Source organism: Anomaloglossus baeobatrachus (assembly GCF_048569485.1).
Source record: "Anomaloglossus baeobatrachus isolate aAnoBae1 chromosome 5 unlocalized genomic scaffold, aAnoBae1.hap1 SUPER_5_unloc_11, whole genome shotgun sequence".
NCBI classification, from domain to species: Eukaryota; Metazoa; Chordata; class Amphibia; order Anura; family Aromobatidae; genus Anomaloglossus; species Anomaloglossus baeobatrachus.
The window spans coordinates 988,841-1,012,546 of record NW_027441786.1 but is presented as its reverse complement, the minus strand read 5'-3'; the positions used below and the strand labels follow the sequence as shown (position 1 = coordinate 1,012,546).

The 23,706-nt window shown below is 47.1% G+C and overlaps 1 pseudogene; it reads right to left on the bottom strand.

Annotated features, from left to right (window-relative positions):
• Positions 1-1,841: 1,841 nt before the first annotated feature.
• Positions 1,842-22,218, bottom strand: LOC142258792 (uncharacterized; annotated as a pseudogene).
• Between the last annotated feature and the right edge of the window lie 1,488 nt (positions 22,219-23,706).

Genomic DNA, 23,706 nt, shown 5'->3' with positions numbered 1-23,706 from the left:
AGCGGAGCCGTGTGTGTGCGAGGTGTACGGAGCAGAGCCGCGTGTGTACGAGGCGTAAGGAGCGGAGCCGTGTGTGTACTAGGTGTACGGAGCGGAGCCGCGTGTGTACGAGGTGTAAGGAGCGGAGCCGTGTGTGTGCGAGGTGTACGGAGCGGAGCCGTGTGTGTGCGAGGTGTACGGAGCAGAGCCGCGTGTGTACGAGGCGTAAGGAGCGGAGCCGTGTGTGTACGAGGTGTACGGAGCGGAGCCGTGTGTGTACGAGGCGTAAGGAGCGGAGCCGTGTGTGTACTAGGTGTACGGAGCGGAGCCGCGTGTGTACGAGGTGTAAGGAGCGGAGCCGCGCGTGTACGAGGTGTACGGAGCGGAGCCGTGTGTGTGCGAGGTGTACGGAGCAGAGCCGCGTGTGTACGAGGCGTAAGGAGCGGAGCCGCGTGTGTACTAGGTGTACGGAGCGGAGCCGTGTGTGTGCGAGGTGTACGGAGCGGAGCCGTGTGTGTACGAGGCGTAAGGAGCGGAGCCGTGCGTGTACGAGGTGTACGGAGCGGAGCCGTGTGTGTGCGAGGTGTACGGAGCGGAGCCGTGTGTGTACGAGGCGTAAGGAGCGGAGCCGTGCGTGTACGAGGTGTACGGAGCGGAGCCGTGCGTGTGCGAGGTGTACGGAGCAGAGCCGTGTGTGTACGAGGCGTAAGGAGCGGAGCCGTGTGTGTACGAGGTGTACGGAGCGGAGCCGCGTGTGTACGGAGCGGAGCTGTGTGTGGTAGGCTTTATATAGGCCTCGGAAGCTCCATACATGGAGCACGCTGGATACTAGCAAAACCCAGTGTGAAGCACAAGAGAGTTTAGTGGACCGGGGTGTAGGGAGAAGAGCCCAGACCAAGGACAAGGGTGTGACAGGACCCCCTCAAAGGGACTCCCCCAAAAGACTTTGTAAGTGCGCCATTGAGAACCATGGTCTTGGATTCTGTCAGGGGGTGACAGTGAGGTAATGGAGGCTGTAGGGAGACAGGAGGGTGAAAGCCGTGGACGGACATGTAGCAGATATCCTGGAAAACCTGGGACGAGTAGCAGAGGCACTACCAGTCACAGGCATACAGCAGAAGTCCTGAAGACTGCAGACAGGCTGCAGAGGTACTGACACCCACAGGCAGACAGGTAACTGAGGTATTGGAAGCCGCAGACGTCCTGGAGACCTCAGACAGGTGCAGACATACTGGAAGCCACAGGCAGATTGGTAGCTGAGGTGCTGGAGGCCACAGATAGTCTGGAGATGCTCTGGAGACTGCAGACAGGTCGCTGTGCACACACTAATAGTCCTAATACCAGGACACAGGGGTGTATCTTGGTAGCCTTATATAGGCCAGTTAAGCTCAGCACATGGAGAGTGTCCGGCTACTTACAAAGCCCAACATGGAGCACAGGAAAGTTTAGCAGAGCGGGGGAAGGGGCAGATCCCAGACACGGGACAGGCGTGTAACAAGTGGATGTTGTCAGCCAAATATCCAACAATGAGCCATAAAATTGTGACAACTCTGAATTTCCCTTCCCCTTACATCTATTGATTAGTTTTCTATTGATCTATTCTCTCCTTTATCAGTGAATAACATTTATTTTTATCCTTTATCAAGTAAAATAATAATTGCAGATAGTGAAAGTCATTCTTCTGTTACCCAAATCTTTGCTGAACATTACACAATGCACATATCACATTCCTCTAATAATGGAGACAATCTAGTTACACCTTTATCAATCCATTCTGTGACATTCCCAAAGTGCTCACAATTCCTGTTCTTCCAGATGAGTTTATTATGAGTTTTATTCCTTTTTTGGACATTTATTTTTCTTCAGATGCTTCCACCAATAAAGTTGACTGCAGAATCTTCCGGAAAATAATCGCGGGTAACTCCCTTCTTCATGCGGGGAGTCGCCATCCCAGGCATGTCATCAACAACATTCCCACTAGGGAGTTCGTCAGGGCCAATAGATGCTTTACCACTGAAACGGCATATCCCTATGAATGCAGGATCATTGAGAACAGGTTTGCCAATAGAGGCTATTCAAGAAAGGTGGCTCTGGAGGCTAAAGATAAAATGTCAGATATTACCAGGGACCAACTGTTACTGAATAACCCTCCAGAACAGATGGATGTAATCGTGCAGTTGTATTTTCTACGAAATACAGCATTGATTATTATTCCATTGTCAATATTGTTAAAAAACATCTACCTATTCTCAATATGGATGAAATCTCCAAAACGTTTTGCAAGAAGGAGTTAAATTTGTTTAAAAAAAAAAAATGGCACCATTGGATGTATTGTGTCTCCGAGTGACCATACCAGCCGGTGCATTGCTGTGGGGGCTGGAAGTCACGATAATTGGCTTCTACAGTAGGTTCATACAGGTGCGGCAAAAAGCTGCGCGGTTTATGTAAATTCATGAGTAATGGAAACCAATGTAGCTCCTGTGCTACTCCTAAGGTTTATAATATTGATTCCTTTCTTAATTGTGGGTCGTGTGGTGTAATTTATGCTATTACCTGCACTTCTTGCGACTTCGGGATGTGGGGAGCACGAATCGTGCGCTTAGGAGAAGAATCTCTGAACACGCGTACGACGCTAATAATGTTAGTAGCAGGAGCCGCTCGGGGGCGTCTCGGGATTTCACCAATGTGCACGACGGCAAACTAGATGCCTTAGCGGTAAATGCTATTGAGAAGGTGTCTGTTTCCAAGAGAGGTGGGGATTAAATAAAACACTCCACATTAGAGAAGCAAAATGGACTTTTATTCTTAATACTAGAGTTCCATTTGGACTGAACCTTAAGAATGAATTAAACAACATTTATTAAACCCTTTTTTTCCCTTCAGGCCACTGCCAGGTGAGATAATATGTAATTTAATTATGTTAAACAACTGATCCACATGTAATTGTCTTATGTCAGTTCCGGTTCTTGTCTTTGTTAATCGTGTGCACTCAGTGGTGCTATGTGATCAAGGACGCTGCGACGTCTGAAACGCGTCTTGTGTATGGTACGCACCAAGCCATACTAATGGCTATTTAATGGAAATTCAATAAAGAGTGAAGTTTTATTCTACCTACTGGACTGGGGGCTGGATCTGTTTTTGTGATTGGATCTAGGAGTGGCTTTCCTTCCGTGCATCGTCCTCGATAATCTCCGCTGGGTGAGCTGGAATTCCCCTTGTCTTGGAAAGCATCCTAGTGCAGGTATGGCACTGCCTTTACTTCATACAGCAAAGTCCTGCTGGTTGGTTCTCTTTAAGATTCCTTTCTCAGAAGCTTTTATTATGAGGAGAGTATATTTAGTTTTACAATGGAAAGTATTCAGACCCATTTAAATTTTTCACTCTTCGTTTCATTGCAGCCATTTGGTAAATTCAAGAAAGCTGATTTTTTTTCTCATTAATGTACACTCTGCTCCCCATCCCCCATCTTAACAGAAAAAAAACCCAGAAATGTAAACATTTTTGCAAATTAAAAAAAAACAAACAAAAAACAAAACTGAAATACCACATAGTCATAAGTATTCAGAACCCTTTGCTCAGTATTGCGTAAAAGCGCTCTCCCTTTTAAGGTAGTAAAGCCATGAGTCTTCTTGGGATCCTGGATTTGTTTATCCTCTGCCATTCTTCCTTGCTGATCCTCTCCAGTTCCGTCAGGTTGGATGGTGAACGTTGGTGGATGCCATTTTCAGGTCTCTCCAGAGATGCTCAATTGGGTTTAGGTCAGGGCTCTGTCTGGGCCGGTCAAGAATGGTCACAGAAAAAAACAAAAAGCCAGCACTAAATGTGCACTTCAGCACTAAAAATTCCAAACTGTACTTATTATAAAAATTTTGACATTTTTGGCAAAAAATTGCAATTTCTTGAGCTACCCCGCCACGTCACGGGAAATCTCATCTGGGGCAGTCCTACACTAAAATATTTTTATAAAATGTGCCATACGGCCTCACATATGAATAGTAGAACTGCTCTTAGCAGTACTCACCTGGACTATTTCAATCCTGTACCCATGACTGAGTCATGGCTGTGGGCGGGACAGGTCCAAGCAAATGCTGCATGAAGTAAATAGCCTGTGGACAGGGCCTGATGACTGAATGTGAACAGTCACCAACCACCAAAATCTAGACAGGTGGAATACATCCCAAATTGGGGTGCATAGCAAGGTGGGGGTCAGCCACCGACCAATTCAATGAAGAAAAAACAAAAAGCCAGCACTAAATGTGCACTTCAGCACTAAAAATTCCAAACTGTACTTATTATAAAAATTTTGAGATTTTTGGCAAAAAATGAGATTTGCCGTGACGTGGTAGGGTAGCTCAAGAAATTGCAATTTTTTGCCAAAAATCTCAAAATTTTTATAATAAGTACAGTTTGGAATTTTTGGTGCTGAAGTGCACATTTAGTGCTGGTGTCACAAACCACCGGGGGGTCACTCAGAAATCCCCCGCGCTGGCTACCAGTACGTCACAATCGGGGGTAGCAAGGGGGCGTCCCCCTCCTTTATACCTCCCGACCGACAGACAGAGCACGTGACGCGCTCTCTAGCGCCCCTCTTATAGTCAGGCCAATTATGGAATTGCCCGACCATAAGCAAGGAGGCCGCTATACTACTTATGCCGATTATTGAAGGGCCCCCGGCGAGAGAAGGGTATATATTCCCCCGACCTCCGCGGGCGGAATATATAAACTCTCCCCGAATCTCACTGGCCTCCCCACAATAATCCTTGGCACAACTCGCTGCCACCAACCGATTTACGGTAACTATTAGCCGAACACACAGACGTGGGATTCAAGATCGAGATAACAGAACAGCCCAAGATTAATTATATAATTTAATCGCCTAAAGCACACTAGAAACTACAATATATACAATAGGGAATCTACAGAATATACAGTTATGTCAGAGTACAGTTACAATCAAAGCATGGGTTACAAACAGGTATACAATTACATCAGTTACCTTGTGTGTCTGGCCACAGGGGGGCGCTGTAGACCAGGTTTCCAGGAACTCCCTCTCCAGGTCTTTCCCAACCAGGCCCCCGAGCAGAAGAACCTTGGAAAATGGCCGAAGCAGGGTTATCAACCTGGGCAAATCCAGGTCTCCTCCTACCTTAGTGACCTCACGGGGAAGCACTGCCACTCCCCCTGCATGGATCAGAATTATCCAGAAAAGGGGATTTTGGCCATAACTGTGCCTGGGAGCGTCGTAGACGGACGCCAATGCTCTCATTGTGACAGTTATGAATTTAGCTGCAGAACGAGGGGACTCATGACCTGTCTACGAGTTCCCATATGGCTGATATCACGTTTGGTGTGTTTCCCAATGTCCTACTTCCATAAAAAGGGTGTGCCAGCATCGTCCACATGCGGAGACACCATTGTTATGGTTGCCATATTTATCGGAGATATGGCTTGCGAGATATGAACCATTTTTTACTGGAGTCGTTCTGTCTGGCTATTTCCATAGCCTTGCTAACTAGCTAGCAGCTCCTACTACAGGGTGACGGCAGGGAGTCATCCTGTGTCCATTGTCCTAAAGCCACCTAATTTCCATATCACAGGACATGGCCATGGATTTGTTGCTAAACCAGTTGTGTGAAGGGAAGGGGGTAGTGACACCAGGAGAGGGCTTCCTGACATGACTTGAATGTCATGATTTATCGTCATATCTCCGGATTTACCTCACACCTCCCCCCTTTTGAGGGCGCTAGGGGGCAGCACACTCCGGTGTTCCCCCGTGCGCCCGTCCGCGACCTCTCCTTGTCGGGACAGCCCGTCTGCGTTACCGTGGTCACGGCCCCTTTTGTGGCGAATGGTGAAGTTGTATTGCTGGAGCGCAAGGCTCCATCGCAACAATCGCCCATTCGTCCCAGAGACGGTGTGCAACCAGCTGAGGGGATTGTGGTCCGTCTCCACGATGAAGTGGCGCCCGTATAGATAGGGTTGCAGACGCTGCAGGGCCCACACTATGGCCAGGCACTCCTTCTCCATCGTGGAATAGGCAACTTCCCTTGGTAACAGCTTCCTGCTCAGGTACAAGACTGGGTGCTCTTGGCTCGCAGAGTCCACCTGGCTGAGCACCGCACCGAGGCCGAAGTCACTGGCGTCGGTCTGTACTACAAACGGCCGCGTGAAGTCGGCTGCCTGTAGCACGGGCGGGCTGGACAGGGCGTCCTTTAGGGCCCGGAAGGCTGTCTCGCAGTCCATTGTCCAATCGACTGCAGAGGGCAGCTTCTTCTTGGTGAGGTCCGTCAAGGGCTTTGCCAGGCTACTATAGCATGGAACAAACCTCCTATAGTACCCAGCGGTCCCCAAGAAGGACATCACCTGCTTCTTGGTCCTGGGGGTGGGCCAGGATGCGATGGCCTCCACTTTCTCAGGCTCGGGCTTCAGCGTTCCCCCACCTACCCGGTGACCGAGGTACTGGACCTCGCTCATGGCCAGCTGACACTTTCCCGGCTTGATGGTCAAACCTGCCCGGTGGATCCGCCTGAGCACCTGTGCTAGATGCTCTAGGTGGTCCTCCCAGGTGGGACTGAAGACGGCAATGTCATCCAGGTACGCGGCCGCGTACCCTTCAAGTCCCTTGAGCAGGGTGTTGACCATCCGCTGGAAAGTGGCAGGGGCATTCCTCATCCCGAATGGCATCACCGTGGACTCGTACAGTCCAAATGGGGTAATAAAGGCAGAGCGTTCCCTGGCCTTGCGAGTCAGGGGGATCTGCCAATATCCCCGGCTCAGGTCCATGATGGTCAGGTACTGAGCCCCGGCCAACTGATCGAGCAGGTCATCGATGCGTGGCATTGGGTACGCATCGGCGACCGTGACCGCATTGAGCCCCCTGTAGTCCACGCAGAACCGAGTGGTTCGGTCCTTCTTAGGGACGAGGACTACAGGCGAGGCCCAAGCGCTGTTGGATGCCTGGATCACCCCCAGCTTCAGCATCTCGTCAATCTCCTGGCGCATGTGTTGCTGCACCTCCAGGGAGACCCGATATGCTGAACGCCGGATCGGGGGATGATCCCCAGTGTCCACGTGATGGACAGCCAAGTCAGTCCTTCCGGTATGTCACAAACCACCGGGGGGTCACTCAGAAATCCCCCGCGCTGGCTACCAGTACGTCACAATCGGGGGTAGCAAGGGGGCGTCCCCCTCCTTTATACCTCCCGACCGACAGACAGAGCACGTGACGCGCTCTCTAGCGCCCCTCTTATAGTCAGGCCAATTATGGAATTGCCCGACCATAAGCAAGGAGGCCGCTATACTACTTATGCCGATTATTGAAGGGCCCCCGGCGAGAGAAGGGTATATATTCCCCCGACCTCCGCGGGCGGAATATATAAACTCTCCCCGAATCTCACTGGCCTCCCCACAATAATCCTTGGCACAACTCGCTGCCACCAACCGATTTACGGTAACTATTAGCCGAACACACAGACGTGGGATTCAAGATCGAGATAACAGAACAGCCCAAGATTAATTATATAATTTAATCGCCTAAAGCACACTAGAAACTACAATATATACAATAGGGAATCTACAGAATATACAGTTATGTCAGAGTACAGTTACAATCAAAGCATGGGTTACAAACAGGTATACAATTACATCAGTTACCTTGTGTGTCTGGCCACAGGGGGGCGCTGTAGACCAGGTTTCCAGGAACTCCCTCTCCAGGTCTTTCCCAACCAGGCCCCCGAGCAGAAGAACCTTGGAAAATGGCCGAAGCAGGGTTATCAACCTGGGCAAATCCAGGTCTCCTCCTACCTTAGTGACCTCACGGGGAAGCACTGCCACTCCCCCTGCATGGATCAGAATTATCCAGAAAAGGGGATTTTGGCCATAACTGTGCCTGGGAGCGTCGTAGACGGACGCCAATGCTCTCATTGTGACAGTTATGAATTTAGCTGCAGAACGAGGGGACTCATGACCTGTCTACGAGTTCCCATATGGCTGATATCACGTTTGGTGTGTTTCCCAATGTCCTACTTCCATAAAAAGGGTGTGCCAGCATCGTCCACATGCGGAGACACCATTGTTATGGTTGCCATATTTATCGGAGATATGGCTTGCGAGATATGAACCATTTTTTACTGGAGTCGTTCTGTCTGGCTATTTCCATAGCCTTGCTAACTAGCTAGCAGCTCCTACTACAGGGTGACGGCAGGGAGTCATCCTGTGTCCATTGTCCTAAAGCCACCTAATTTCCATATCACAGGACATGGCCATGGATTTGTTGCTAAACCAGTTGTGTGAAGGGAAGGGGGTAGTGACACCAGGAGAGGGCTTCCTGACATGACTTGAATGTCATGATTTATCGTCATATCTCCGGATTTACCTCACAGCTGGCTTTTTGTTTTTTTCTTCAAGAATGGTCACAGAGTTGTTCTGAAGCCACTCCTTTGTTATTTTAGCTGTGTGCTTAGGGTCATTGTCTTGTTGGAAGGTGAACCTTCGGCCAAGTCTGAGGTCCAGAGCACTCTGGAAGAGGTTTTCTTCCAGAATATCTCTATACTTGGCCACGTTCATTTTTCCTTCAATTTCAACACCACCATGTTTCACTGTTGGGATTGTATTGGGCAGGTGAGGAGCAGTACCTGGTTTTCTCCACACATACTGTTTAGCATTATCACCAATATGTTCTCTTCATTTCATCAGACCAGAGAATCTTATTTATCATAGTCTGGGAGACCTTCATGTGTTTTGTTGTAGAACCATCTCAAGGAGGATCACAAGGAAATCGACAGCATGTGACTTAAATATATGAGTGTCTGAACAAAGGGTCTGAATACTTATGACCATGTGATATTTGTTTTTCTTGTTTAAAAAATCTCCAAAAATGTTTATATTTCTGGTTTTTTTCTGTCAAGAAAAAAAGTCCATTTTTTGTCATTAATGTACACTCTGCATGAGTGTACATTTATGAGAAAAAATGAACTTTTTTGAATTTACCAAATGGCTGCAATGAAACAAAGAATGAAAAATTTAAAGGAGTCTGAATGCTTTCCGTACCCACTTTAAATGTAGAAAAAGGATCCATAGTTGTAATTCCTTAGTGTATGGGGTTGGAGAGAATATTCTGAGCTTCCTTATATAGTCACTGTAGTGCCCAGTCCTGGGCCCAGAGCAGCACCCACATAACCCCACTCCCAGGCCCCAGCAGAATCACTGCTCTCCTCACCTGTGCAGCGACTCCATGCGCTTCTTTCCTGGCCCGAGGTCTGCCGCAGCCTCTTCCTGGTTCCAGGCCATGCGCAGCCCTTCTGTGAGTGCCCATAGGGAGCGCGCGCGGTAACGCACCCTTTCTTAAAGGGCCGGCATCTCATTACCTAAAAGTGATACCTGAGGTCACCCATTACCCTAAAGGAATTTAAATCTGCCTCTCCTTTGGGGAGGCGCCTGAGCAACATTGCCTATTTGTTAGTATGTTGCTAGTTTTCAGGTCCCAATATGCTACTGTGTCTAGTTCAGCTTGCTGTGTCCTAGTTCCAGTTCTGTTTCTAACCCGTGTCTCTTCCTAGAGCCTGCTTACTACTGCCATCTCCTTGCTGCCACATCTGTGCTACCACTTCCGTGCCTGCCACGTCTGAGCTACCACCTCCATGCCTGCCACGTCTGAGCTACCACCTCCGTGCTACCACGTCTGAGCTATGACCTCTGTGCCAACAAGTCAGAGTTACAACCTTTGTGCTGCCATATCTGTACACATCAGCACCAGATATTGAGAGACTTATCCAGCCCGTAAGAGCCCACCTCCACTGGTCCTGTCAGTCATTCATTTAGGCCCTCTGGGGCTGCGCCTGACAGTCCCCGTATAGGGGTTCCTTACAGGTTAGCTCCTCTAGGGGAGTCCGGTGTACGGCCCAGTGGGTCCACTCCCAGACACCTACTGTCCTTCGGGGACTGTAACAGTCATTCCTGTTTTGGATGACTATTCCATGCCCCTTGTCGGCTGATTAGAGTTAGTATATCTGAATCATTGCATAATGATTTTAGGGCAACATTTTCTTTTTTATTTAGATTATTTTCTGTAGATGGGAGTGTAAAATGTCTGATTTTATTGCACTCTTCAAGCAGCAAGTAGAGGAACGTATTCAAACAATGACCTTGGCATGTAAGGGGATAAAAGCTTCATTTTGGAAACAATGTCAATATGTAGTCCTGTGTCATATAAAAATTATAAAATCCATAAAGACTCAACAAGACCCCTATGAAGCTGACCCCCTCCTTTGGAAACAGGTAATTAAAGAGAATTCTCTAGCATATGTGACGCCAATCTCAGCTTGAATGCACAAGAATACAGAAAAGGACAGATTTATGACCGGTAGAGATAAGAGCAGCAATTCAACAGAAAAATAGCAGAGAAATTCAAATCCCTTGTTTCCCCTTAAAGAAAATATGAATTGAGGTTTTATGAACTGCATCAATATAATAGATAGGAAAGTCATATTTTCGAATTTGTGATAAAGTGGAGAATGCATATCATATATCCGAATCATTGAGTGACAGCCTGGGTCCCGCCCAATGGATATTGGTCAGATAGGTGAAAATATCTATGCAATGTCTCCTATCTATGAACAGATAAAATTGTGATAGGAAAGATGACGAGATTATCTCCCGCCTGGGACTTCCAGGGGCGAAGATATCGTAAGTCCAGCCCTGTTATGAGTCACCAGAGAGGAAGTATGTGGGTGTAACTTGTGCTAATAGAATGGTAATGCTAATTATAATCCTTGTTCAATGAAAGGAACATTGCTGTGTAGGATTGTTCTATGTTCCATTGGAGTCCTTCCCTCCAGAAGTCTGAAGCTATATCTGTGACCCAGATTCAATAATTTTCTTTTGTTATTCCCTTTTATTTTATGTAATTGTATATGCTCTATTGTTTTTTTTCTCCTTTGTAATATCTGTTGTACATTTTTATGAACACTGCCTACTTTTCAGAATAAATATATAACATTTAATAGCATATAGCTTTGGGATGTGGTTTATAGATTAAGAGGAACAAACCTACCTGTAACGTATGTCCAGTCGAGCTATTGGTGGTGGTAGCTAGTAGTAGTTCTATTCATTATTGTGGAGTTGGCAGTGACTGTTCTGATGTATAGATATATTCCAGAGATAGAAACGATTGTATATATACTATACCTTCACTGTGAGCTTTTCAATAATTGGCCTACTAGTGGAAACAGACATGGCCTCATCCATTAATTTTTGGTCAATTAATTGCGTAAATGTCCTGACAATTGGGGGCAGCAGAGCACTGTTCCTGACATCCTGTATCAAATGTTTTTGTGTCGTGGGATTATCCTTATTTATTGTGAAATTTAAGGGTTAATTTACATATGAGTGTGTGAAGGTCCATGAATAAGGAAAATGTATCCATTGTATTTGTGGGACAAAGTGAGAGTATTTTAGCACAATCGACTCCATTTCCAGTGATGTGGCACTTACTTGGCTGCTTGTTGAAGTGTTTTATAATAATTAGTTTTACCTGCTGAAGATCTATCAGTTCTTGAAATACTGCTATGTATAACCCCGCCCACATCACTGATTGGCAGCAAGCTGTGTACAATGAGCATAGACAGGAAGCTGCCAATCAGGGGTGAAGGCGGGGTTATACAGAGCTTATGGAGATGGAGGGTACATGGCAGCAGGTTTACTAGTTCTTTAGTGATAATCCCCTAGTGGTAATACAGTGATTTTATCAAAACTACAGCAAGCAGCCCAGTAAATAACACACATCATTGGAATCAGAGTCCCTTTATATTATTCTGATTTTTAATTAAGTGGTAAACATTTAGTGACAAATTCCCAATAAATTTACCAAACTCAACATAGGTATCATAAATGTTACTTGTTCTTCATCAAGGGATAGACCCTTTTTAGTTCTTGACTCTTCTACACTATAATAAAGGTTTGTGGGCAGAGATGAGTGAACCCGAACGGGTAAAGTTTGTACTGAACACAGACTTTATAAAAAAAAAATCAGTGTTTGAGTTCGGAGTTGGGGTGCTTTTTGTATCCTAACCACTCGATCTAACATCTGTGTGTTTGGGTATGCCCGGTGCTCAGTAAAGTACAGTGTTTGAATGGCTTTCACGGGGGGTAAAAAACATCGTTATAGGATATTCTGAGTCAAAATCAACACATCTAAACAATAGAGAAAGACAGGCATGAAGAATATACATTTTACAAGCATTTATTAACAAAACAACAAGTTTTGAAATGCAATTATATACAATGTGATATACTTCAGAGTTCCTATCTCCAATCTGGGGCTGCGCTTTTTAGTAAATAAAGCAGTGGGCAAACTGAGATTAGTGAATTATCTATATTGTGATATAGTGGGGCCATTCATATGTGACGGACGGTACGTATCTCCCAGAATGCGTACAGAAACATATTAGAGCCCTACATAGTGGTCAGTCCACTAACCTCCAGGCCGGGTTATGTAGGTGGCTCATGGCCACAGTTCTCATTTAAAAGCTCTTTGTAAAGGCCTGGGTTGGGCAGAGTTGCTTTGTAAGCTGCAGAGCAGGAAGCTGAGGAGAGTTCAGGCCTGGGTGGAAGTATAACACAGGTCTGTGGACCCCCGGGAATAGCAAAACGGGGTATAGTAAGACCGTCTCCTACGCCAAGCAGTGCCTGTGTGACGGGGAATCGTATGGACTGTGAGTAACCCGGCTGTGTTCCGGATGACTTTACCTGTACAGCGAGGACAATAAAGCTGTTTGGATCGGACTGTTTTGGGTCACTGCCTCTTTGTCGTCCTGGGGGCCCTCCACCCCGCTACATTATGGTGGAAAATGCGGGCATACAGAATTGAGGCATACCCCACCGCTGCATGTCAATAATCAAGCCTGCTACGCTACAGTATAAACCCGCTGACAACATGGAGGAGCTTTTGCGGCAGTTGGTGCTAACTCAGCAGAAGCAATAGGAGCAATTGGGTCTGTTCCAGCAGCAGCACCAGGAATCCCAGCGGCAGCATCAGGAATCCCAGCGGCAGCATCAGGAGACCCAGCGACAACAAGAGGCAAATGCATTGCTACAGCAGCAGATCGCGGCCCTGCGGGAGACACCGGCAGCAACTGCCTCAGACCGACGGGTACCCCAGGACAGGGTTCGCTCTGCCCTGCGGAAACTAAGACCGGAGGTTTTCCTTACGGTTTTTGAGCGCACAGCGGAGCAGGAAATACTGCCGGCAGACCAGTGGGCGGAAGTGGTGGCTCCGTTCCTGATAGGGGACGCCCAGAAAGCCTACTTTGACCTCAGCCGGGAGGATGCCATGGACTACAAGAAACTAAAAGGTGAGATCCTTGCATGTCTGGGGGTCAATACCTATGTGAGGGCTCAGCGAGTGTTTTCATCGGCCTATGTGGAGACCTGTCCAGCCAGGTCTCAGGCATATGACTTACTACAACTGGTTAAAAAGTGGTTACAGCCGGAGGTGTTGTCTCCAGCCCAGATGGTGGAAAGGGTGGTGGTTGACCGGTTGGTGCGGACTCTGCCAGTCGCTATACAACGTTGGGTGGGGCAAGGAGACCCGGGTAACCTGGATCAGGTGGTGAGTCTAGTTGAGCGATATACCGCCACACAGGACTTTATATGAGACTCTGCCCCACTGCGTCAGGCTCGGCGGCCACAGGACCCTGGCCGAGAGACACGTACGGCGCTGGCGAACAACAAAAACCAAGCCCATACCGAGGGGGCAACCCGCACTGAGAGTGGCAAAAGACTAGTCCCCCCAAGAATGGTAACAAAAACTGGTGGGGCCACCGCTATGAAGTGCTGGAGGATTGTTTGTACACACACCGAATGTCTATGTATGCTAATACGGTGTATGCTGCACGCCCTATTCTTGAACCTCCTCTCTGTCATGTGTATGTAAATGGACATTGGGCAGAGGCCCTTTTGGACTCGGGCAGTATCGTGACCCTCGTTCATGGGTCGCTGATTTCGTGGTCGGAGTCCATGGAGAGGGAGGTTGGGATTGTGTGTATACATGGTGAGCTCCGCAAATATCCAACAGCAGAGGTATGCCTCTCCACTCCGTGCGGAGATGTGACGCATGTGGTAGGAGTGGTGAAAACCCTACCATACGGGGTAGTGATGGGAAGGGATTTTCTGTTGTTTTGGTACCTGTGGGAGAGAAATAGTACTTTTTCCCAGGCAAAAATGGGTCTGGGGGCAGAACCCGATGATCCTGAGTCGGGGACACCTGCTGTAGGGATCGCCGACCTTGGGACAGGGGGTGGACCTGACAGGGGTCCCCTAGAGGTGTTGGCAGGAGAAAGTGAAGAGACCGTAGCGACCCCGGAGCTGGAAATGTTCCGGGAGGTCTTCGGGATGGCATAGCTAAGGGATCCTACCCTCTCCCAGGCATGGGGGAATGTAAAAGAGGTGAATGGGGTGGCTCAACAACCAGGGGCAGAAGTTGTCTTTCCCCGCATGGCGGTTTATAATGATTTACTCTACCGAATAGACAAAATCAGGGAAGAGATAGTAGAACAACTGGTAGTGCCCCAATCCCACCGTTAGGCAGTGCTTAACATAGCTCACACAAACCCCCTGGGGGGGCACTTAGGGGTTACCAAGACACAAGAGCGTATTTTACAGAGGTTCTTTTGGCCGGGAGTGTACGCAGATGTACGGAAATTCTGTGAATCCTGCCCGGACTGCCAGCTGACCTCGCCCATTGCGAGTTTCCGGAGTCCATTGGTGCCTCTTCCAATTATAGAGGAACTTTTTGAACGGATTGCAATAGATCTGGTAGGGCCCCTGGTAAAATCCGCACAAGGTCACCAACACATTTTGGTGGTTGTGGATTACGCCACACGCTATCCAGAGGCCATTCCGCTGCGCCATACCTCCGCTAAGCTTATTGCTCGGGAATTATTTGCCATGTTTTGTCGTCTTGGGCTACCAAAGGAGATCCTTACTGACCACGGGACTCCGTTTATGTCCAACGTGACAAAAGAATGATGTAAACTGTTGAAAATAAAGCACCTGCGCACATCGGTGTATCATCGGCAAACCGATGGGCTGGTCGAGCGGTGCAACAAAACCCTTAAGTCCATGCTTAAAAAAGTGGTTGCCAAGGACGGGAGGGACTGGGACATGCTGTTGCCCTATCTTATGTTTGCGCTCCGAGAGGTGCCGCAGGCATCCACGGGTTTTTCACCATTCGAGTTGCTTTATGGCAGACACCCTAGGGGCTTGCTGGACGTAGCCAAGGAAACATGGGAACAGGAGCCCACCCCATATAAAAATGTGATTGAACATGTGGCTCTAATGCAGGACCACATCGCAGCGGTTTTGCCTATTGTAAAAGAACATTTAACAAGGGCACAAGGGGCACAAAGGCGCACTTATAACACACGAGCCACCGTCAGATCTTTTAATGTAGTGGATCGGGTCTTGGTTTTGGTGCCCACTGCCGAGAGTAAACTGTTGGCCAAATGGCAGGGGCCGTATGAGGTTCGGGAAAAGGTGGGGGAGGTGAACTACCGAATATACCAGCCGGGGAGGAGGAAGCCGGAACAATTGTATCATGTTAACTTGCTTAAAGCCTGGAAAGACCGTGACTGTATAGTTACGGGAGTAAGACCCGTGGGGCCCTGTGGGGATCCTGTAGTGCCGCCCATACTGGGAACCGAAGGGGGGTACACCTAGGCGCCACGCTCAGTAAACCGCAGCGTTGTGAAGTTCGGAAGTTAGTACAGCAGAATTCGGATGTGTTTTCCGAGTTACCTGGCCGTACTTCGGTTATCCAACATGACATTGTCACCGAGCCTCGGGTAAAGGTGCGTATGAAACCATACCGGGTGCCCGAGGCCCGGAGACAAGCCATTGCAGCAGAGGTGAAACAGATGCTTACCCTAGGGGTGATCGAGGAATCAAAGAGTGACTGGGCTAGTCCCATTGTGCTGATTCTAAAACCCGACGGGTCGCTACGTTTCTGCAATGATTTCAGGAGATTAAATGAGGTTTCCAAGTTCAACCTTTACCCTATGCCCCGGGTGGACGAACTTATTGAACGGTTGGGAAAGGCTCAATATTTCACGACGCTTCACCTTACCAAAGGCTATTGGCAGGTGCCGCTGACAGAGTCAGCCAAGGAAAAAATGGCCTTTATTACACCAGAGGGGCTCTACCACTATGTTGTTTTGCCTTTCGGTTTACATGGAGCCCCGGCTACTTTCCAAAGACTGATGGACATAGTGTTGGAACCCCATCAGAAGTACGCATCCACCTATCTAGATGACATCATCATCTTCAGTACCGATTTGCAGACCCACTTGTCCCAGGTCCAGGCCGTCGTTAACTCCCTGCGGGCGGCAGGGTTGACAGCAAACCCAAGGAAATGTGCAATCGGTCAGGAGGAAGCCCGGTATTTGGGGTACGTGATTGGCCGTGGGGTGATCAAACCACAAGTAAATAACATTGAGGCCATCCAAAAGTGGCCCAGACCAGTGTCCACTAAACAGGTGAGAGCGTTCCTCCGCATTGTCGGGTATTACCGGCGGTTTATACCGGACTTTGCCGGGAGAACGGCGGCTTTGACCGATCTGTTGAAGGGTATGAAGGCGACCATGGTACGCTGGACCCCTCAGGCTGAGGAAGCGTTTCAGTCAATGAAGACTGCCTTGTGTGGACAACCGGTCCTCATTAGCCCCGATTTCGGTAACACCTTTCTTGTACAAACGGATGCCTCCGAGGTGGGTCTGGGTGCCGTACTCTCGCAAGAGGTGAACGGAACCGAGCATCCGGTTACCTATTTGAGCCGGAAACTTACCCCGGCGGAGAAGAATTATAGCGTAGTGTAGGAGTGCTTGGCTATTAAATGGGCCTTGGAGTCCCTGCGCTATTATTTGCTCGGGCAACAGTTTCGGTTGGTGACAAACCACGCGCCCCTCGTCTGGATGAAAAATGTGAAGGAACGGAATGCCCGGGTCACCCGCTGGTTCCTGTCCCTTTCAGAATTTCAGTTTTATGGTGGAACATCGGGCCGGTTCGTCCCAGGGCAATGCCGATGCCCTGTCTCGGGCGGCCTGTTTAGGAGCGTCCGTTCATCCCCTCGGGTTTGAACGGAGGGGGGGGTATGTGAGATAGTGGGGCCATTCTTATGTGACGGACGGTACGTATCTCCCAGAATGCGTACAGAAACATATTAGAGCTCTACATAGTGGTCAGTCCACTAACCTCCAGGTCGGGTTATGCAGGTGGCTCATGGCCAAGGTTCTCATTTAAAAGCTCTTTGTAAAGGCCTGGGTGGGGCAGAGTTGCTTTGTAAGCTGCAGAGAAGGAAGCTGAGGAGAGTTCAGGCCTGTGTGGAACTATAACACAGGTCTGTGGACCCCCGGGAATAGCAAAACGGTGTATAGTAAGACCGTCTCCTACGCCAAGCAGTGCCTGTGTGACGGGGAATCGTATGGACTGTGAGTAACCTGGCTGTGTTCCGGATGACTTTACCTGTACAGCGAGGACAATAAAGCTGTTTGGATCGGACTGTTTTGGGTCACTGCCTCTTTGTCGTCCTGGGGGACCCCCACCCCGCTACATTATATAATTCAGTATAAAAACATTTAACAAATATTTCTAAAGGCTCTCAAAATACCAAACTTACTAGCAAAGTCAAGCCTGAATTTACATTTTGTGGGATCGCAGTGTGTAGAGCGAAGTCTCACAAATATTTGCAGCTGCTCTAAGCACGAGACATTCCTCTCTCAACTAATCCAGCACTGTTACATACTTTTTTTAAGGTTTTACTGAACTGCTTAAGAAGGATGCCGCAGAGCTGGGGTCGTAGAGCTCACTCTTCCACTGTCAGAGTGATCGCTGAGGGTTGTGGGATCTCACAATCTGGACGTTCCTTTCGGGAAACATTAGGGACACCTCCAAAAGTTTTGGTACCGGATTGTATTTAGAAAATTCACTAATCTGTGGCTCTCCACTGCTTTAGTAAATAAAAAAAGACAGCCTCAGATTTATGATAAGCACTATTTAAAGAAAAAGTCATCAAACACATTCCGCTAGAGATTCGTGGATATTACCCATGTAACCGTGTCAGCAGCAGATCTCCCCATAGCAGTGCCTCATGGCCATATTTCATGCTTCAATCTTTTTCCCTATTTTCTTCCTTCAAATCCTAGGTCCGAAAAATACGATAAGTTTAAAAAGAAAGAAAATGGTTCTTTCCCTCACCAATTCTTACTTGAGCAATTGTAGATGATTTTTGGGAAAAAAACCCTTTGAATTACGGTACATCATGATTGTTTCTCCCATGTGAGTCATCTGACAACAGGACCTGATTAATGATAAAAAACATTTGGCAAATTCTGAAATCAAGAATGTCTGCTCCGCTCTGTTGGTTTTCTGATGGTCGGCAAGACTTGATTTACCAGTTAAACATTTCAAATATTCACAACATGAAAAAGTTTCCTTCCCTGTGTGGCTTCTTCAGCTGTTTAACAAGATCTGATTTCTGAGAATAACATTTTCCATATTCAGAACAGAAAAATGGTTTATCCCCTGTGTGAAGTTTTCCCATGATCAACAAAAGTTGATTTCCTAGTAAAACATTTGCCACATTCCAGGCATGAAAATGGCTTCTCCCCTCTATGAGATCTTTCATGCCTAACAAGAGCCGATTTCTGAATAAAACATTTCCCACATTCTGAACATGGAAATGGTTTCTCCCCTGTGTGAGATCTTTGATGCACAACAAATTCTGATTTCCAGTTCAAACATTTCCCACACTCTGAACATGAAAATGGCTTCTTCCCTGTGCGATTTTTCTGATGCGAAACAAGATGTGATTTCTGAATAAAACATTTCACACATTCTGAAAATGAAAATGGTTTCTCCCCTGTGTGAATTCTTTGATGCTCAACAAGATCTGATTTCCAAAAAAACCATTTCCCACACTCTGAACATGAAAATGGCTTCTTCCCTGTGTTTTTTATGATGTCTAACAAGATATGATCTCTGAATAAAACATTTCCCACATTCTGAACATGAAAATGGCTTCTCCCCTGTGTGAATTATTTGATGCTCAACAAGATCTGATTTCTGAATAAAACGTTTCCCACACTCTAAACATGAAAATGGCTTCTCCCCTGTGTGATATTTCTGATGTCTAACAAGATGTGATCTCTGAATAAAACATTTCCCACATTCTGAACATGAAAATGGTTTCTCCCCTGTGTGATTTTTCTGATGTTTAACAAGATGTGATCTCTGAATAAAACATTTCCCACATTCTTGACATGAAAATGGCTTCTCCCCTGTGTGACATTTTTGATGGTCAACAAGACTTGATTTTCGAGCAAAACATTTTTCACATTCGGGGCAAGAAAACGGCTTTTCGTGTGTGTGAACTTTTTGATGTTCTTCAAGATTTGATTTCCTGGTAAAATATTTCTTACATTTTGAACATGAAAATGGTTTCTCCCTTGTAGGAGCCGTTTCATGTTCCATATCCCTTCTGTAACTTTTATTTGCTTACAATTCTGTGATAAATCGGAATTTTGGAATTGTTTGAAAATATCAGATGATAAAGCTTTCTGAGGAAGGACTGGAGGTTTATCTATATCAACAGCATGCTCTTTATCTGTATCATGTGTGATAATTTCATCATCTGTTAAAAATTCTGAAGATATTAGATTTCCATCTGAACTCCCAATACAGTAATCTGCTAAAAATAAACACAATGTTATTATTTTTTAATGAAAGTGAAAGTTAATTTATTTTTTTAAACCATAACATCAGAAATTAAATTAGGAAAAAATGTATTTTTAATCTGTTGGCCAATTTTGACATCTGTCACATATTCGTTAATTCGGATCTCCCAATCCTAGCACCAGTTCTCTGGAATGTACTACAGTAAATAATCTGTACTGTTGTCGGAATATGACTGCAGGATAATGAGGGACAAAGTGCTCCTATACTGTCCCTCACGCTAGGTGACCTTAAGCTATTCCTAACCTCTGGATTACCCCTGAAGATGGAGATGCTGGAGTCTCGTGCCTTACTATTCTGCTGATGAGATCTAATCTATAATCCCCCAGGGAAGAAAGGGGCAGGAATATGATGGAAACACAGAATAAGACAGACGGGAAACACATTGAAAACTTCACGTTGGCAACCAAATCTTCAGGACGGGAGGATTCCATGTCTTCCTGACCATTACACACATAGCTTGAAGAATAGTGATAAATAGGGTTTGTGGTCTAGATCCAGTCGGACTCCACAGCGAGGATCCGTCTCACCTGCGACAGAGCTGGGACACTTAAACAACCAAGGGGGTCCGCAAGGTGCTTCATGCTACAGGAACTGACACAGCGCACACGGAGGAAGGGCCCACAGACTGCCATACGGGACCTTTCTGTAACCTGCCCGAGATTGACCGGAGCTTCACGGCAGAGCCCACTACCCAGGGTGCGGCTTTGAACCAGTAAATAAAGACCTGGAACTCGCACCTATTGAATCTGACTCTGATTTCCGTCGCCCTGCGCTCCAGCGCTCCTGGGAACTACCGTGCCCCTGCCATCCTCCCAGGGACCACTCTGCCTGTGGGGAGTGATACCATCCCGGCTGCACCCAACATCTGCCTCGGTGAGAGACCCTGAAGCAGCGGCCGCCTACCTGGCCGCGTACCACAGGTGGCGTCACGATCTGAAGACTTTCCTCACAGTCACCCCCATCATCCACTGCCGACTACCCGTCCCGTTCTGCCTTCCCTCCTCCTCCACCCTCCTTCCTGTATGCCTCGGGGTCACGGAACCTGGCCAGGCCACTCCGTGACGACGCAGAGGATGTGCATCACCGACGAAGAGACAGGTTAACTCCTCGACCCCAGGCTCCTACATCTATACATATCACACGGCATAATGAATATTGGTGTATATAAATATCACACTGCATAATGAGTATTGGGGTATATACATATAACCAATGGTGATATATAATAAAAGCATATTTTACTGTATATAACATAAATCCTACAATTAGAGCCACTATGGGATATATTGTTATCCCTCAGGTATTAGAGCTTAATCACACAGCTGTATATGTAAGATTCACCAGCTGCTAATAATAATAGAAGAAATCAGATTTATCATATAAACCTGAGGGAAATCTACTTTCCATATGAGAAATCCAGTGGATCTCATGTGCACTTAATTGTGTTACCCAATCACCCCCACGATTCAGTCCATTAATTTTATCAATACCATAAACTTGCATATTTTTTGTATCACGACCATGTATTTCTAAAAAATGTCTGGAAACACCGGATAAAGAACATTTGTGTCATGCAATGTTTGGGTCTGCACACACCTGTGTGCACAGTGTTGTCGGATTCTGTTCACACCACAGAGCCTGACAAACAGCTGAGGCTTCTGTATTGTTCAGTCAGTCAGGCGTCGCCTTGTTCAGGTTCACTGATATTCAGCTCTGCAGGGGTTAATCCCTGCAGACTGGTGAGCAGGAACTAGGAGCTCTGGTTGCTAATTGCCATGTGCAGCTGCCTCCTCCCTATTTATAGCATGTCTTTCTTACTGTATGTGCAGATGATAGCTTCAGCATAAGCTCCATCTATCCGAGTTCTGGTGGTTATCCTGGTAATGGTGATCCATGTTGCTCTTCTGAGTGGTGTGAGCGTTTCCCTGTTCTGCGTTACTTCCTCCCCGTTTTCATTGTTCCTCGATACACATATTGTGTCTCCTATGTGTTTTGAGTGCAGTGGGTATGAGTTTACGTTCTCCCTTGTCCATGTCATTTTGTGGGGTTTTGTCTTTGTGTTTTCTGGGACGCCCCAATGGTATGGGAGAGGGGGGAGTAAGATCAGGGCCTGGACAGGAGTCAGGGTCACGCTGGGGGCTTGGACCTGGCTACCATCAAGCCTACCTCCAAGATAATGGACAACACAGGGTCTCGAGTGTGAGGGCCGGCCTAACGGGCCCCTGTCCTGTCATAACATACCCCGTGAAAATTTGTTTCGAGGTCGCATTTTGCACCATTCACATACTCTGATGTATGGATTTTAAGTTTGCGAATAGTGAATCCAATATATTGGAGCTGGCACACAATCCAGGTCGCCAAATACACTACATGCGGAGTGCTGCAGTTTATATAATCATGAATGGTAAATGACCTACCTGTGGAAATGGATCGAAAGGAATCAGCTTTGGACATACAGCACAGACAAAAATTAAGAGACCACTGCAAAATTGTCAGTTTTTCTGATTTTTCTCTTTATAGGTTTATTTTTTGAGTAAAATGTAAATTGTTTTTTATTCTATAAACTACTAACAACGTCTACGAATTTCTAAGCAAAACATTTTGTATTTATTTTCTGAAAATGAGAAATGGTCAAAATAACAAAAAATGCATTACTTTCAGACCTCAAATAATGCAAAGAAAATAAGTTCATAATCATTTAGAAACAACAATACTAATAATGTTTTACCACAGGAAAAGTTCAGAAATCAATATTTTGTGGAATAAACATGATTTATAAATCACAGCTTTCCTACATCTTGGAATGCTTTTCACCACTACTTTTGGGTGACCTTATGACACTCCTGGTGCAAAAAATTAAGCAGTTCTTATTTGTTTCATGGCTTGTGACTATCCATCTTCCTCTTGATTACATTCTAAAGGTTTTCAATGGGGTTCAGGTCTGGAGATTGAGCTGGCCATTACAGGGTTTTCATGTGATGGTCCTTCATCCACACATTGATTGACCTAGCTGTGTGGCATTGTCGCGCCCAGGGATATGGGGTACTCGGTTCCTGGCAGTGTATATCAGGGGAATGTCACGGTGGTGGCCATTGCCCGGTTCCGTGCCCTGGGCCCATTTTGTAATAGGTATAGAGCTGCTGCTGCAGAATGTCATTACTTGGGCTGATGTTATTTGCAGCCTTGATGGTAGGCCCTCCGCAAGCAGGGCCGGGCCCCAGAGGGTAAGTGATGTGACGGGTGCTAGAAGAAGGGAGTCCACACCAAAGTTCAGTGCAACTGGTTTTACTCACTGCTGGCTGGTAATAACTGGTTGCCCGAGGCTGGCTGGTTTCACCTCCACGTCCCCTTCATTCCAGTGCCAGTTTGGTTCTCTGGTATCTTCGTCCCCTGCACTTGTCTCTGGTAAATGGGTCCCTGTGGCGTAGAGCAACTCGGGGTCCCCGTTCGATGGTTTGTCCACTTCTGTCCGCCTGACGGTAGCGTCAACCCTGTGGGGATGGAGTCATTGGTCCAGTCCCTGGTTCTCCCTTTGTTACTGAGTCTTTGGATTCTTAGGGTCAGCAAGGTCCTTGATGGTCCCCTTGCTGTGCAGGTGTTAACAGGTCGGCTTGGAGCTCTTTCCTGTCCTAGGGTCCTGTACCCCATCGGTGAGTAGTTCTGGGAGTACTCCACTGTACTCCACCAGCAACCACTCTCCTGGGTACCAGGTCACAGTTAACCCGAGTCAGGACATCTCCTCTCACTCTGTCACTTGTCTGCTCCCTTTCACTGCAGACTCTGTCTGACTACTGTCTCCCTTCAGACTCTCTCCAGACTCTCATCTTTCTGTGTTCTGACTTCTCTGTCCTCAGTCCGCCCCTCCCACCTGGTCAACTAGTGGACTGCACTGGCTCCACCTCTAGGCGGCCATCCATTGGTCCGACCCTAGCTAGTACCATT